At 40.7% G+C, this 12,684-nt stretch overlaps 1 long non-coding RNA gene across 1 annotated transcript; it reads left to right on the top strand.

The window, feature by feature from the left end:
* Positions 1-353: 353 nt before the first annotated feature.
* On the top strand, positions 354-12,373 carry LOC306641886. The gene is made up of 2 exons (XR_013758334.1): positions 354-755; positions 6,269-12,373. It is a non-coding gene; the product is annotated as an uncharacterized lncRNA (long non-coding RNA).
* The last annotated feature ends 311 nt before the right edge of the window (positions 12,374-12,684 follow it).

Raw genomic sequence — 12,684 nt, 5'->3', positions numbered from 1 at the left:
GCCAAGGAGGAGCAGCAGGAGGGCTGTGTGGGCTTATTCTGCATCTCCCTGCCCACCCAGCCCCTCAACCACAGCATCAGAGAGGCAGGACTGAGGGGACGCACAGCAGTCCCAGCCCATCCTGGCCTCCCTCTCTTACTTTCCTGGACAGAGCTCCCATAGGAAATGTCTCACGAGGGGTCCTAACTACCTATTTTTCCATCCTGCCCTCCCCAAGCCAGGGAGATCTGAGCATCTAGAAAGCTGGGGACAGGCCTGGTCTGTGCCTTCCTAAATGCTCGAGCATTCCAACAAAGAGCTCTGTTTGCTCCCTTCACAAGTATCAAAATGTACACAAGAGACACCTTGTTTGCCAGAGAATTCGCAGGGCAAATATAAGTAAACAGATAGTGCCTGAAGCAAGGTGCACCAGAGGCCAAGAAGGCCATCAGCAGGCTGTGTGATTCTCAGCCCTTGTTCCTGTCCCCTTATTTACTTAGATTGCGCCATTATCTCAGTCTGAAAAAACAAAACAGTGGAGACCAGTAACTTCCCTGTGCAATAAGCAACAGTACTGTGGTTCACAGCCCTGGCTATGCCCGACTTTTGCTATTGATGCTTTATTAACTTCTCAGCCCCCTGAGGGAAAACATTCCCATAAGGCCTTCTGCTAAATGGTTTCAGGTATGAGCCTCAACAATTCCAAGAAAGTGATGTTACTGACCTGGTTCACCATCTCAGCAGCTGGGACTCAGAGGGCGTCTTGCACCAAGCTGGTGAGCGGAGAACCGGAACTCAAGCCCAGATCCCTGACTTTTGTCCAGAGTTTTTCCCTCTTTCTCTCTTTTCATCTCTTTTTGGTGAATTCACTGCTCCCTGATATTTCTGCCAGAGGGTGTGTATTCTGAGAAACAAACAAAGAGAACCAATGTGCAAATTGATTGGTGTTGACCTTAGTCAAAAAAGGTTGCAGAATGTTGTCACTGTCAACCTACATGACCTGAGCACAGTGTTTAACCATCTCTAGACTTAAGTTTCTTCCTGTGTCACCTGTACCTTGTGGGAGTGTGGTGAGAATTCAGTGACAGAAGGCAGAGTGAGTGTTCAAGAAGGCCCCTTGAACACAGCAGTCCTCCCTGACAGGAGCTACTGTCACTACCAAGACTTAGTGTTGGCAGAAGTGCAAGTTAACAACCAAAATGAATTTTGCAGGGAGAGGCGTAGATTTTGAAGAATTAAAGGTCTCACTAGAGTGGCTAGGGGTGTAGCTCATGGTAGAGCACTTGCCACGCACGTGCAAGACTCCGCGTTCCATTTCCAGCACCACACACCAAAACATTTGTCCAGTCTTCTTTCCAGAAAGAGAATGAAAAAACAAACAATCCCAAACCAAGGCCTGAATCTGCAGGAAGGCCAAGAGCAGGGAGGATTTGAAAGTTATAGGATATAAAGCAGAGGTGCTAGAAGTATGCGACAGTGAGATTGAGTGAAAAGGATCAGTTCTCCCTTTGGCGACTCCTACAGAGGTACAAAGTGTCCGAAAGTGAAGAAAACTATGTCCAGGGATGGCAAATGAGGATGCAAGTATAGGTTTTAGTTGGTGCTGCTGAGCCAATCCATCAGGTAGGTGGCGCCATGATTGGTCTCTCTCAGTGTTGCTCAGGCCAAGCTGCCTTTTCCAACCAGAAGAGGGTAAGGATTTAGTCCGGCTGATCCTTTGGCCTGATTGAAACTAACAATGTTTGTCAAACTTTTGTGTGTGTCAGTCACCTGGAGGGCTTGTTAAACCCTAACTGCCAGGTCCTATCCCTAGTTTCAGACTAAATGGCTCTGGGTTGGGGCCTAAGATTTTACATTTCAAACAAGTTTCCAGCTGAGGTTGAGGCTGCTGATCCAGGGACCCCATTTTTTTTTTTTTACAGACAGCATTTTGATTTGGTGCACACAAATGGGGTACAACTTTTCATTTCTATGGTTGTACACAATGTAGATTCACACCATTCATGTAATCGTACATATACATAGGGTAATATTGTCTGTCTCAGTCTACTATCTTTCCTTCCCCCACCTCCTCCCACCCCATTCTCCTCTACACCATCCAAAGTTCTTCCATTCTTCTCTTGCCCCCCACCCCAAACCTCCCTCGTTATGTTTCATCATCCACTTATCAGAGAAAACATTTAGCCTTTGGTTTTTTGGGCTGGGCCTATTTCACTTAGCATATTCCCCAACTCCATCAATTTACCAGCAAGTGCCATGATTTTATTCTTCTTTATGGCCATGATTTTATTCTTCTTTATGGCTAAGTAATATTCCATTGTGTATATGTACCACATTTTCTTTATCCATTCATCAATTGAAGGGTATCTTAGTTGGTTCCACAATCTAGCTATTGTGAATTGAGCTGCTATGAACACTGATGTGGCTGCATTACTGTAGTATGCTGATTTTAATTTCTTCGGGTATAAACCAAGGAGTGGGATAGCTGGGTCAAATGGTGGGTACAGGGACCCCATTTTGAGAACCTCTGATTTAAGGAGCTTTCCTACAGACTGCCAAAGACTATCCAATCCCTTGATTTCCAGTCACAGTTGCATACAGTTATCAGTTGCTCTCTCTCATTGATTAGAAATTGAAGATGGGTATTCTCAATTAAGAGTTTTATCCTGAAAACAGTAGAAGAAAAAAAAAAATCCAAAATAAAGAAATTTCCTTTGAGGGGCTGGGATATGGCTCGGTGGTGAACCGCTTTCCTGGCCCTGGGTTCGATCCCAAAAGAATCTCTTTGGAAAGTCTTTGAAAGTCTGGTTGACATAACAGGAACTGAAGAGGCCTGTCAAGTGGGAGGAGAGAGGCCTCAAGAGCAGACTCCTTATTTCTCACTCCACTTCTTCCCAATTGGCTGCTTCAAGCTGAGACTCTGCCGCGTGTCCCTTTCTGACCAAGCTAGCATTCCAACTCTACAAGAATGTTGTAAATGCTAAGCCTGGGGGAACAATGCCACCCCGACTTTCACTCAAGTTTTCTTAATAGCATACTCTTAAGGGGAACAAAAATCCAGTTCTCACGACCTTAAATGTTGACACTTGTCCAACATGCCTAATGAGAGGAAGCATGTGTCATGCACACTAACGGAACTCAGCGATAGCAACTGAGTTGAGAAAACTGAAAATTTCACTAAAGCCAAAAATGAACAATTCTATCTCTTTCAGCAAGATAACATGACAAAGGGAACTTTCAACTTCTGGGCGTTATCTTATCTCTCCCCACAGCACAAATGATGTTCTTAACAATCTGATGGGAGAGTGTGTAAGATAACAGACTCCTGACCAAATGTTAGTATTTATACAGTTTGACCATGACTCAACTTACATAAGTCAAACTTTTTAAAATTTCTTTTGGTACTGGGGAGTGCACCCAGGAGCATTTAACCACTGAGCCACATACCTGGCCATTTAAAAAAATTTTTTTGAAATGATCTCATTAAGTTACCTAGAGCCTTAATAAATAACTGAGGCCAGCTTTGAACTTGTGATCTCCTGCCCCAGCCTCCTGAGCTGATGGAATCACAGGTGTGGCTAGCGCACCCAGCAAGGCAAAACTTTCTTTAAAGTCGCTCCTCTATCTGTTGAAATAAGAGTTTTCCTTTCCCAAAGATTGAAGAGAGAATTTATAGGGGGTGGCATTCATCTTGTAGCATGTCCCTGGGGTTCAGTTGGCAAAATGCTATTAGTCTATGAAAAGGTCTCAGGATAGGGCCCCCCAGAAAAGCATTCTAGTGAGGCTCCAGTGAGGTGTCAATACTGTATGTGTGTGTGCATGTGCGTATGTGATGTCATATTTATTTCACCTAACTGTTGAGCTGAGCCCTGGATTCTGTCCCTGAATCCAATAGATAGTTTTGTGGCTTCTTTTCTGAAAGGTGTTAACTTAGAGAGACCAAGGACTTAGAAATAAGGTGATTTCAAATACCCAAAATCTGCTTGTCAGCATCTCTAGTTAGTTTTCCAGACCAAGAGAATGTTCTCTCACTTGACATGTGTCTATAATGAGGAATACAGTTTGAAACCACTGTCTGAAGTTCTTTTTTCCTACCAGAAGCTGAAGGAACAAACTCTAAATCAACAGGTCTATACATTTACACTAGCGGGAAAAGCCCTTACTATTGCAGGTGACTTGGGAGTTACTGTCACTCCCTGCTTTCCTCTAAAACTACCTTATATCACAGGCTGGTTAAAGATTACCTTTGTGCAAGAGTGTTATTACTAATAAATAACCCATTTATACTTCAGAGACACACGAAAAGGATTGTAGCACTGTAAGAATGAGGTTTTTAGCTGCAGTGTCCCCTGCCTAGAGAGGTACATTACTGCTTTTATTTGAGGCTGGCTGGTCTTCAATGCCGACGGTAACCTGTGTGCATAAAAAGCCTGTTTTCCAGGTGTTGGGTGCAGAGTCTCACACCCTCACACAATGTCCTTTTGAAGCAGAGGAGAAGCGGTCCCTTATCATCCCCCTACATGAAAGGGAGAGAGGCATGGTGCGGGTGGTGGATGGATAGGTGACTTGCCCAAGATCACCCTGCAAACTGATTTTCCGATTTCAACCAAATCAGCCACAAAGCTTCTCCAAAGCATGTTACCAAGTGAGGGAAAGTGACTCGTGGCTCAAGAAAAATAAATAATTACTGCTGGGTGTGGTGGTCCATGCCTATAATTCCAGCTACTTAGGAGGCTGTGGCAGGAGGATCACAAGTTTGAGGCCAGCCTGGTGTTACTTAGTGAGACCCTGTCTCAAAATTTTAAAAAAGGGCTGGGAATGTAACTCAGTGGTAGAGCACCCCTGGGTTCAATCCCTAGTACTGGAAAACAAAGACAAAACAAAAACAAACCCCAAACAACTACTTGAGCTGGAGTGAGCATTATGGGCAATTCTCACTTCTGCTGCCTGAATGAGTTGCACTTTTTATACTATTCACATAAATTCCCTAGAATAATTCAGTTTTAAGTATCTCATGCTTTAGCTCCTTAAAGTCTAAAATTATCCCAGACATGCCAATATTCTGAGAGCCAAAAGATATCTTAGACTGTCTTTCCTATGGAAGAAGATGACAGAACTCTTCGCTTCAGCACAGATCCCAATTTGGGGACTGGAATATAGTCCCCTGTCATTGTCAGTAAATGTTGCCAGTCAAATCAGAGATGAACTGTAGAGGAACAGGTGTTCTAGGAACTCCTGTCCTATGTCCACTGTCTGGAATTGTGTGTCCCCAGACTTAATGCTCCTAGGGAGGGGCATCGGCTTCTCAGCAACTCAGTGGTGTTGACTTGTAAAGAGTGAGTAACCCAGAAGCCAGCAGTAGAGCCAGGGGGTGAGTGGGAAGAGAAAGAAGGAAAGCAGGACGAGAGGATGACCTGCTTTGCTGATGGCCCTAGGCTGGCCCATTGTGCAAAGTCTACGAAAATACCCACCCTCTTGAACAAGATCCTGTCTCTGTCCTGTGTACCTGAAATTGTACCAGCATTCGTCACAATAGCGCTTTGGAATCTCCACTCTGCATTGTTCCAAGTTTACCGGGAAGTGCTATTTATCTTGCAATCAGGCCAACCGTGAGTCTGTCTACAGAACTGCTGGTTCTCTGTCCATTTACAAGCATTATATTTGCCTCAAAAGCACTAACCCCATGGAAACCAGTTGTTCCTTCACAAAAACAAGAGTAGGAAAAGAGAGAGAGTGGCAAAATGAGGTCAGAGGCAGGAGGGAAAGACAAAACCAGGAGCTTGGAGTTTGTAATTGAGATGTGGCATGCATTAGATATGAACCTAGGTGAAGGGGCCGGAGGTTATGTTCTAAGATCTAAACAGAATGTCAACTGAGTCTTTCTGGATTCCCCAAGACATTTAGTGTCTATTAAAATAAAGAACTTTGTTTTATCATTATTCTTAACCACTTTAGAAGGAAAACTATATATTTTTAAGAGCTTAGTATATTTATTCCATTAGGGTGAATTAGTGAACATGGAGATCTACCTTATAGCCACAAGATAAGGTTTGAGTATATGTCACTATACACAGTTTTGGGTAAAGATCAGTATTTGATAACCTATTTTTTGTTAATTATACCACAGTTCATTAAGTGGATAAGAAATCACTTTTTACCACATAGCCAATCAGTTAGGATTACCAAATTGGTAATCTTTGCCTAAAATTTAGGCCATCGTTTTTCCTGGATCAACTTCTTTCTATCTCCTTCAGAGCCTGACTCAATTCATCTACCCTATCTCTTGTAGTCAGGAGAACCCCGACTACTTAGAGAGGACCTCCTCCTGTTCCTACCTAAGACAGAGACAGAGGACACACTGCATCCCCATCAGCCAAGGAGGTGGTCTTGTGTATTGGAATAAAATGGCTTTTGTGTATATATTATGTTCAACTTAATAAACATTATCAATAACACTAATACATATGTGTACTCTTCCTTGCTCCACCTGTTCCTTAAAGTTAGATTTCTAAACAAATCACTTCTGGGTGCCAGGTTAGAGAAAATTCAAGGCAAACAATTATTCCCAAGATTTTGTTATCACATTTTAAAGTAATTATTTGCTTTACTTGGATGGAGACTCTTGACTGCAACTTCTTGCTCCCTGGCCCCTGAATTAACACACATTTATTTCACAATATTTGTCCAGGACTTTACTATTGAAATAAGACACACCCATGAGCAATACCAATTTCCCCTGGTGGTAACCCAGTGAAAGCGTCAAAATGGGTAGCCGTTCACTTGATTAAGATAATAGAGGGCAAAAGAAGCATGCCATCAAGATCAAGGAACAGCTGGGCACAGTGGCACACACCTGTAATCCCAGTAGCTGGAGAGGCTGAGGCAGGAGGATCCCAAGTTCAAAGCCAGTCTTAGCCATTTAGCAAAGCCCTAAGTAACCTAATGAGACACTGTCTCAAAATAAAAAAAGGGATGGGGATGTTGCTCAGTGGTTAAGTGTCCCTGGGTTCAATCTTCAGTACAAAAAAATCAATTAATTAAAATTCAAGGAACACAAGTTACCACATTACTTAGAAAATGAGTCTTAGTATTTGTTGTATGCAAATACATGTCTCAGTGCTCCTTATGCAAGAAACAAGGTTTTTGAGCTGGAGGCCATTTCAAAAGGCAACACCTGTTTCAAAATAGGGCCAAGAGTTCAACAGCTGCGTTTTGAAATCTTAACACAGTATCATTTTGGGAAGCTGTCTATATAGGTTTGGGAGTTACAAGAAGAGAACATCAGGAGAGTACAGGTATGCATGAATCAAGAGATCCAATTTCCCATGTAACATCCAGAAAAGAATGCTGCTGCATTGTACTAGGACAACAAGTGTGTACACTTATCACAGAACCTCTTTAACCCAAGTAGTGGCAGGGTGTCCTGATACACAAGGTGGGGAACAGTACCTAAACATGAGATGGGAAAAACAGTCCTTGTTGATATGGAGGACAAACAGGGCCCTCTACTGGTGGAAGGCAAAATTATATAGTCAAGACGACTGATCATTTCCTCAATAATTACAACAATCTTGAAACAATCAGAAGATAAAAAGAATTTAAATAATTTGAATTTTTCCCCCTGTACTAGGGATTGAACCCAGAGGTACTCTACTACTGAGCTATGTCCCTAGTCCATTAAAAAAATTTTTTTTTTGTACTAGGGATTTAACCAAGGGGGGGGGGGGGCGCTTAACCACTGAGCTACATCCCCTGCCCTTATTTATTTATTTATTTATTTATTTTTAAATTTTGAGACAGGGTCTTGCTAAATTGCTGAGACTGGCTGGGATTACAGGTGTGCACCACCATGTGCCTGGCTATTTTTTTGAGACCAGTTCTCCTTAAAGGTTGGTCTTGAACCTGCAGTCATTTTGCCTCAAAAGGGGTCATAGGAATTTTGAAGTACTTAATGAGAAATCGTCATATCTCACTGAAAGGTTGTTTTTGTTGTTTTGCACTTTTGGGGATGGAATCCAGGACACTGAACTGCTAGGCAAGCACTATCAGTGAGCCACATCCCCAGCCCTTTCATTAAACCTTTGTTGTAACTCCTTGGATTGGTTCAGGTATCATTGTTTGGAGATGCCAAAGAACAGCAAAATGCTACTAACAGCTGTGACAACGTAAAGACACAGACCTGATTCAAACCCTGTACCACAGGCTAGCCCCATCAAGATACCACATCAAGTCTCATCCTACCTGAGCCAGTCTCTTTTCTATAATATTGGAGGAACAAAATGCATCTTGCCCATTTCATAATTGTTGTGAAAATTAAATAATAAACAAAAACTTCATAGACCCCCAATGTGCTGTACAAGCACAGTATAATTATTGTATAGTAAGACTTCTAAATAAGTCATGGTAGTTCTAAATGTATTTTACCTCCATGCATCTGATGTTTAGTCACTTGAAGTTTTTGAAATTCTTTAAACCAGATTATATGTCTTTAGCATTGTATAGAAACAAAATTTGGTATGTTAACCACAAAACAGATGGAGGAAAAGTGGATTGCTAACATTCTTCTGATGTCCCACTTTGACTGGGACTTCATTAGGAAATAAATATAAACTAGTCATTGACATATAACAACATGCAAAAAGCATTTAATTCCAAAGCAAAGGGGAGCTTTAAAGTCAGTTACAGTATTTGCTGACAAGGCAAGTATGTAATTGAGGGGAAAGATTAAAAAGAATAAAAGCCCCAATAGCTACCTAGCAGTCCTGTTCTGAAGGCGGAGCTTGTACCATGTCCCTCATTCAAGTAACACTATCTAAATCATTGGATGATTTCGTGTAATGGGTATTTGAAACTGAATGCAAATGCTTTTTGTGAGCATAAAAATCATCTTTTATTATCCATATGATTGTTGAGGAAAACTCTGCCCTTCACAATACTTCCTATCTTTGGATAAAAACATGAGGAAGAATGTGAATTAGGGATCCTCCTGCTCTCAGTCCAGTTCTCCCTCCCTTAATTAAAAATGAGTGAACTCACTGCCTGTTGATTTCATGCTTTTAAGACAAGTTTTCCTTACTCAACAACATGGGTGGTCATTGCTAAAGTTTCTAAATTATTCAGGGAACAGTCTTCCCCCAAAGTCAGGCTGGACAGAGAGCTGATGGGCCAAGGTAATCGGCTATCCGTCAGTGTATTTGCTTTGAAGTATTACAAGAAGTACACAGAGCACACATCTGGGTTATAAAAGCCCTTTTATAAAGCCATTTTTAAACAAAACAAAAAAAAGTTTACAAAAGAAAAAAAAAATACAGAAAAAGAGTTAACTTGCTTCGTATGTCCCCAAAAGAGGGAAAAAAAAAAAAAAATAAAGGGGACAATGCCAACATGCTCAACAATAAGGGGTTCTTTTTCTTATTTTTTTTTAATACAAAATACAAGCAAAGGATACACATACTTAAAACAAAGCTCAGGAGCAGACACGCAGTCCTGGAAACCCTTCAATAAAAGCAAAGCAGGAGTTTGTTTTTTCTTTGTCTATGCAGATACGTACAGAGACTGGGATATGTAAAAATTAAGTATCACAAAAGACCATCACACGATTCTACCAATGCATGTTGCATCTATAAGTCACGAACATGGTCAACAAAATCATGTTCACTTCAACCCCATTTCATTTAAATTAAAGAAAAAAACTTTTAAATAAAGTGGTTACATTCAAACTTTAACTTCCTTAGTACCATGCTGCAGATTTCAGCACTGTTAAGGTATTGCAAGAATGCCCAACCCTCTGGTGTCTAATGTATCTAGCCACATTGCAATATGAAGAAAGGGTCACAGCTCATGGACTAATTAATACATTTAAGCAGGTTCCTTTCTTTTACCCTTCCTGCTCAGAACATAAATGATTAAGGACTAAAATCAAGGAAGACTGGGAATTTTAGAGCTGGCAAAATAAAAAGTCTAAAAGATGAATCAAGGCAAACAATTACTGAGAACTTGGCTGCTGCTTAACCTGGCAAGTCTTAGTCTTTCCTGAAGTCTTGCAGGATTAGGTGTGTAAGGTTTGCTGCAACACGTTCATGGTAAACAAACTAAGTAGAGCTCTTATTTACAAATCTTGTAACAAATACTTCTGGAGAAAAAAAAGAAAAGAACCCACTAATTTCCAGAAGACAAAAGTTTAACTGCCAGACGTACACAAACACACATTCACACGCACACCCACACGATACTTCAGGGGTTTTTATACATGTTATTTTAGGGCATAAGCTGAGAACTACACCCCCACACCCCATCAAAAAAAAAAAAAAAAAAAAAAAAAAAAAAAAGGAACAACAAAAAATCCCAATTTTACCCTCCCCCATAATCTAGAAAACCCTCCCTCACCCCTGATGTACAAAGTGTCTGCACAACGGTGGCATTCTCCCAGCCACACAAAGCATGCTCAAACAGATGTCACCAGTCAGTCACTCCATTGGCATGGCAACAGGCAGGTATACGGGATTTTTCCCAATAGTGGTTATTACAGTCAGCACCACTGTGAATTTTGTGAATTAGGCTTTGAACAAAAGTATAACTTATAGATTGGATATTTTTAAGTTGAGAATGAAACTAGATAGCTTGATGTTCCAATATTTAAACAAAAAACCAATCGTCCAAGTACACTCAGGTTCATCCACAGAGAAAGGGACAGATTTCTACCCTTAAGAGCAACAAACTTATTTTCCCTACCCTTTGGCAGGAAATGTGTATGTACTACTTGTTCTAAGGCTCTCAGCTTAAATGTCATAAAGACCACAGCCCAGGTTTCTTCCTTTCCAAACTCCCAAGGTGAGTGAGTTTTTTCTGTGTAGCTACTGGGGAAGCAGTCAAAAGAAAGACTGATACACTCACTCCAAACAGCAACAACGGTTACATGGTCTTTTATAAAGCTTTCCCAGTTGCTCCTACTATTAAATTCTGCTCTTGCCTTTCTAACTCTTAAAATAGCTCTTACAATGAAGTTCATTTCAAGAAAAGCATTATTCCCTTCCCCAACCAGTACTCTAAAATCCACCTGTTACTTGCATGTTCATGGACACAAAAAGAACTATTTTAAAAAAGTGTCAAGTTCAGTTTAGCTGACCACATTCACAAGTTACCAAAAAAACTACTAGAATATAACCTCAAATTCCACTTTTGATTTGTTATCTGTATAAGAAAATGCTATTTGAAGTAGAACCAAGTATTGAATTTGAGGATTGAACTGGGGCAAACCAGTTATTGTGGGGTAAACGAAACAAAACCACTATCAAAGCTTCTTCAAGAAAACTCAAATTACTATCCTTCCAGATCAAAAGATTTCCACTCATTACCTCCCTAAAGAAGGAATCGCTCATTAATTTTCCTTTATGGAATCAATATGGGGGGGGAATATGAAAGGGAGAGGGGGCTTTAGGAAGTAGGACTAATCTACCATTACTGAGATTAAAATTTATCCTTTGGGCCCACTCCCGATTCAGATCTGAGGTGACGAGGGGGCTAAAAGCAGCAGCAAGTTACCAATGAGTAAGAAGGAAGCTACCCATTTCTAGCTGGGGGAGGGGTGGCTGGAAAAAAAGAACCTTAACAACTAGAATGTAGTGTCAGTCAGCATAGCTGCCGAAATCTGTTACAGAGGTAAACCTAGCACAGCAAACTAAGAGAATTCAGATAACATAAACAAGCACCTTCAAAGTTAATGTCCCACTTCCTGAGCACTGCAAAATAAGACAGTGAATGCTATTGCCACTTCACCATAGGCACACTAGATAAAAAGAGAAGTTCAGCCGAGGGAGGTGCCAATGGCTGGTCACTATTGGCTTATAGCTACAATGCATCCTGACATCATTATCAAGCCTGACTATTGGGCACCTGCTTCCAGTTGAGTCACCAAAACAGTCCTCCCTTTGCATGCATGATTCGAGGGGAAGACCAGAGTGTTTTAAATCATCAAAAGTGGAGAAAACAAAGGTCATTCAGAGCCTGTATCACCTGGGGACACAGATCCTACTGGAAATAGAGAATATATTTTGAACCTAATGAATTAGTTTTAAAAGGGACCCTAAACAAGAAGCCCAATCAAATGCACACAAGTAACCTAGAACACGCGATTATCTCTAAAGTACGTGCATATATCACGATCAGAGATGTTAGTGCAGAGTAATGTCTTAAAGAGACAGTTACACACACACATACAAAATGGAGGCGAAAGTTTAAAGAGAACTCCTCCCCAATCTTTACAAAACAAAACCTACGAAAAGCCCAGATGTTACTAGGAATGTAAGACTTAAAAGTTATAAACCGCTAAACAACAGAAGTGCATGGTGGAAACACTGATAGGTCTTTTACTCTATGAACACAAAATTTTTTTTTTGTTAAAAATGGATATCTGAACAAACCCACTAAAGCACAGAGAATAATCCTTAACATCCTCATTACAATGTTTGCAACTATAAATTTAACCATCATGTAAGATAAAAATCCAACTGCTACTTATGTTCAAGTCCTGCAATTTTTGGCCATGTATTAAAAACTCTTATTCATTCTTTAACACACAGTGCAACAATGAAATAAGTCTTTGCCACTGGGTGTTTTTAAAAAATTAAAGTTAAGAATGTTCCTTAAAGTGTCTTCATAATTAGAGTAGAAATAATTCCTTAAATAACCCTTGTCCTAGGAACACCT

Source organism: Sciurus vulgaris, assembly GCF_902686455.1.
Source record: "Sciurus vulgaris genome assembly, chromosome: 12".
In the NCBI taxonomy this organism is placed as follows: Eukaryota; Metazoa; Chordata; class Mammalia; order Rodentia; family Sciuridae; genus Sciurus; species Sciurus vulgaris.
This window is presented reverse-complemented; position numbering and strand designations above follow the sequence as displayed.